This window comes from Arachis duranensis, chromosome 5 (genome assembly GCF_000817695.3).
Source record: "Arachis duranensis cultivar V14167 chromosome 5, aradu.V14167.gnm2.J7QH, whole genome shotgun sequence".
Lineage (NCBI taxonomy): Eukaryota > Viridiplantae > Streptophyta > Magnoliopsida > Fabales > Fabaceae > Arachis > Arachis duranensis.
In genome coordinates this window covers 25,505,872-25,510,896 of record NC_029776.3, presented here as the reverse complement: position 1 = coordinate 25,510,896, position 5,025 = coordinate 25,505,872, and the positions used below count along the sequence as shown (strand labels likewise).

At 36.1% G+C, this 5,025-nt stretch overlaps 1 long non-coding RNA gene and 1 pseudogene across 1 annotated transcript; one reads left to right on the top strand and one right to left on the bottom strand.

Annotated features, from left to right (window-relative positions):
* On the top strand, window positions 1-5,004 carry LOC127747753 (uncharacterized). Its single transcript, XR_008009619.1, has 3 exons — window positions 1-761; window positions 4,644-4,767; window positions 4,871-5,004. It is a non-coding gene; the product is annotated as an uncharacterized LOC127747753 (long non-coding RNA).
* Window positions 4,040-5,025, bottom strand: part of LOC107488853 (WAT1-related protein At3g28050-like) — a 4,370-nt pseudogene continuing 3,384 nt past the window's right edge.

The window sequence follows — 5,025 nt, the reverse complement described above, 5'->3', positions numbered from 1 at the left end:
CCCCACCCCGCACCTTGCCTCACACACACACTTAGCTCACTAACACACACACGGAAAGCACTCATACACACACAACAGTGGGAGAGAGAGAGAGAGAGAGAGAAATGGAAGGGAAGATGAGCGTGCCGGCAACGGAAGGGTGCTGCCACCACCGTTACTGCGCCGTTGCCACCGTTTCATAGAGTTGTCGCCGTCGTCGTGGTCGCCGAGAGGGAGGACGATGTGCGAGGAAGAGAAGGTTGCGGTCAGCCTCGTCGCCATTCGCGTTTGGCCGTCGCCGCTGCCGCGTCCTTTAACGGTGCTGCTGCACACGAGCTGGAAGAGCTCATCCTCACCATTTTGCCACCATCGAAGCCAGGAGACATCACGTCGTCGTCGGGGAATCAGAACCGCGAGAAAGAGGGATCCCGTCGAGCTGCTGGAGGTTGCACCGCGTGCCACTGACAGCCGGGAAGCCGCACTGACGTCGCCACTCCTTCACCGCCGCCACTGCCGGAGTTTTTGGTCACTAGGTATAGCGCTGATGTCGCTGAAACCACCATCGGAGTTGCTGCTGCTTAGTTTTCTCGTTCATCCTTTGTTACGATAAGCGTTTTCATTTTGGAATCTTTGAAAATTAGTATGTTATGATTGGTTAGAAATTCTTAGGTTTTGATAATATAGGATCGAGTCTCGGTTATTGCCAGTCACGATTGAAACTGCCGCTGCTGTGGGCTGGGAGAAAAAGGAGTTTTGTGTCGCGAAGTTATGTCGCGATTGAGGTAGGCGCACTTTCTTTAAACTTATTTTACTCTTAAGAATTGTTATAAATTGATATTGATGCAAATAATATATTTTGGTTATTATGTGAGTTTTATGGATTGAACTGAGTTATTTTGGATAAATGATTAATTTACTGATTTATTAAATTATTTTTTGAATTGTGATATAATGATCATTGAGCGGTTGAATGCGTATTGATAATTGAAGTTGAATTATTGTGATTTACTGGATTGGTTGTTCGAATTATGGGTTTTCGGTTAATTTTCTTGAGTTAAGTTGGAGTTGTTGAGATAATGATTTATTGGAAATAATTTGAATAATCGAGAAGTGTTTGGTTTGGTTGTTAGGACTCTTGAAGGATGACAAAGTCCGAATTTTAGAGGTGATATTGCCGAAATTTTTATAAAACTCCGAGACTTTGTTTGAAGCGTTATTTAAAAGAAAATTTGATTTAAGAATCATATTATTTGATTTCGATTTATTACAGAAAGTGTCATGTTTTCAATTCTATTTATTGAGAAAATAATTATGTTTTGAGTTTTATTTATTAATAAAGAAATTATATTTTGAGTTTGATTTATTAAGAAAAGCATCATATTTTGAGTTTAATTTATTGATAAAAGGGTTTTGTTTTGAGTTTGATTTATTAACAAAAGAATTATGATTTGAATTCTATTTATTAAGAAAAGGGTTTTGTTTTGTGTTTGAGGGGATTCTAATTCTAATATAACATTTCACCTCTTATCTCCTTCAAACCTCCTAATCACTGGGTGGAACAACCCTTATCACGCCTCCATCAAATGAAGGGTCTCTCAAGTACATACACATACAAATCAAATAAAGAAAACATAGATGGGATACATATATAGGAAGTAAAGCATGTAGTAGATGAAAATAACTAAGCAGTTAGACAAACTAAATCAATGCACACTCAAGCAAAACATACAAATGAATTTGATGTATGCCTATCCTATAACTGATGAGTCTCATCTGTCGGTTATATAACCAAACCCGACATGTCCAGTAGCTATCCCGGACATTGTCACTCTGTTGCGCTCACTTATCTCAGCACATCGGCTGATCGTTAGAGGGAGAGTGCCTTGTCACCATTAGAGGAGAATATGTGCTCTGTCACCATTAGAGAGAAATGTGTCCTATCACCAATTACAACCAGAGAAAATTCATAGACATGTTCATCATTAATCATTCTCATCTCTCATTATCATAATCATTCTCATGATATGTTAATCAAACTCATTCATCATCATCTCATAATGTCATAGTCATTCTCATCACACCTTTCATCAATCCATGTCTCATTCAATTGCAATTCATCATTATTATCATTATCTTTATCAATCACTTCTCATTCAGCGTTACCAATACCTCATTAACTTAGTTATCCTTTTCGAAATTCCTTCTCAATAACTACTCAACTCACTGGATATGTTCACCATTGTTCTAAAGCTTTAAAAACTCACTAATGGACCCTAAACAGATGTTAAAGAGGTTTCGAAAGTTAGAAAATAGGTTAAAATATCAAAAATATAACTTTTTCAAAATAAGATGGTCATGTGTACGCATGCCACCCGTTGCGTATGCATGACTGTAGTTTTTGACAATCTTGTGTACGCGAGCACCTCCTGCGTACGCAGGTTCTCAAAACATAGGGGGTGGCTCGCGTACGCATAGACATTACCGCGTATGCACACATTCAAATTTGGTCATTCTCGCGTATGCATGGCGTAAAATTTGACAAAGTCGTGTACGCATCCACCTCATGCATACGTGAGGGGTGTTGAACAGAGATAAATTCTCACGTACACATGCATGTTTCCGCGCCCTGTATTTTTCAGAAAAACTGTTAAGTCTATAGAAATCAATTTTACACAACCAACTTTAAACTCGTATAACTTTTTCGTAAAAGATCACTTTCATTCCGTTCTTCAGACGTTTTAAACTTCACAGACCCAATTTTCTTTCAAAACACGGTTTAAAAAATTTGAGGGTCCGGAAGCTAAATTATGCCCAGTCGAAATTAGTCAAAAATCATCTTTTACCAAAGTTTACAAAATCTCTAGTTTTCCAAAATTCTCAATTTCAAACCACTAATTTCACAACCAAAACAATGCCAGTTGCCCCTACATCTTTTTCTCAATCATTTCACACCTAATTGCTCAATTTAATTCACAATCTACCATTTTCAATCTTCATCAAACCTCATCAACATCAACAATTATTATCATTTTATAATCATCAAATCATACTTTAATAAATACAACTCATTCAATCTTCATTCATAATTCATATGCCACATACACAATTCAATCAACAATTCATTCAATTCATTCTTATCTGAAGGCTTTTTAGCCTAAGTTTTCACGTGACATTATACATTAATTACGAGAAACTAAAACCATACCTTGGCCGATTCCTCCTTAAGCAAAAAAAAAAAAAACACTGAGCTAGTTTCAAGTTTCAAAGACTCCAAATCAATCCTAATAAATTCCAACCACCCAAAGCTGAGTTTCAAGTGCTCCAATTCACCGGTTCAACACCAAATTCAACATAATTTCAATCTAATTCATACTATTCATAAAAATTAGTACTAGGATTCACAAAATTGGACAAATCACAAGGATTTAGAGTTTATTTACATTACCCATTGATGATTGGGATAAAACTCATCAATTATCTAATGTTAGATTGCACTTAAACTACCAAAATCATCAAAATCTCTCAAAACTCAAACCAAAAACGTAAAAAAGAGGAAAATAGAGAACTGGATACGAAAATCAAAGATCCTTACCACTTTATTTGTTTAGAATCGAAGAGCTTGACAAAACGAACGCGTGGATGCAAACGTTATAGCAATCGGAACTCCAAATTGAAAGTTATGAGACAAACAAGAGAGGAGTGAATAGTGGACTAAGGGTTTGGCTCCTCCTTCCCAAATTGAGCGTGTTTCATCATTAACGAAGGGGAGAGGAGTTTGGATTAGAATTTTATACTTTTATACGTTGGGTTTGGGTCTAATTTAGATTCGGTTCAATTGGTTTGGTTCGTCAACTTAATTTTGAATCAAAATTTTTAAAATTAATGTTAAAATTCGTATTTTTTAAAATATTTTTATTTCTTTAGTTTATAAAATTTAAATTCCTTAATTTCTTAGACGCATAATTAATTTATTAATTAATTCCTTACTATTTTTCAGGGTTTTACACATTTTGTAAAGCTATAAAAGCTCTATTATTGTTATCAAATAATTAGTTGTGAGTGAATATATGTCAATTATTGTGAAACCCATTTGTCTTTGAGATACATGACTTTTGTTTAATTTCCCATCATAGCATGTAACCTAGAATGGCTTCTATACATGAATGCTCTTGTTTTGCAACAAAGGAGCCGTAGAAGAAGATGATGACACAGAGTCACATCTTCCATTATTTTTCTCATCTACCATCTTTTCTTCTTGATCCTGCCCCCATATCACGCCATAAAACCCAAGAGCTATAACACCAGCTCCAATTATGCTACATATAAACCAAAGAGAATCGTAATAAGTATTATAAAATTTATTTCGTCATAATGATGAATAATAAAATTAAAACTTGAATAATAATTTGTAGTACATAGATACCTTCCTAGATAGAGCGTGTCCTTAAGAAATGTGACCCCCATGGCAAGTGAAATTACCATCCCCAAAGGATTGAACATAGCAACATACACAGGTCCTCTTTTTCTACATGCCCATATATGCACAATGCTACGCAATGACACAACAAATATTCCCTGCATACCAATTTACTTTAGTTTCTCGCATTCATCAAATTCAATTTGTACATTACATTAAATAAATTAGCTTACTGAATACACTATAGCTATCAACTCTGTGTCAGGTTTGAGCAACCATGCTTGTGCACTTGAGTCAACAATGAGAGCTACTATACTTGAAAGGATGATCACAAAACTACAAGAAATTGTTGCTACCATTAACTCTTCAGGGTAATCCTTGATAATCCATGTCTACATTCATTTATATATAACTGTTATTAGAAAATCAAATCAGAGCAGTGTGCAATGTCTGAATGATAATGAGGTTAATTAGTTAGTTATTCAATCACCTTGACAATGAAGACGAGCGAAAGACAGAAGCTGCCGGCCGAAAGAAGGAAGCCTCCGAGCACCCAATCCGATGGTTCAGGAATTAAGTTTTCACCCGAGACGACGATGTTATGCGGCGGACCACGGTGACTTGTTAAT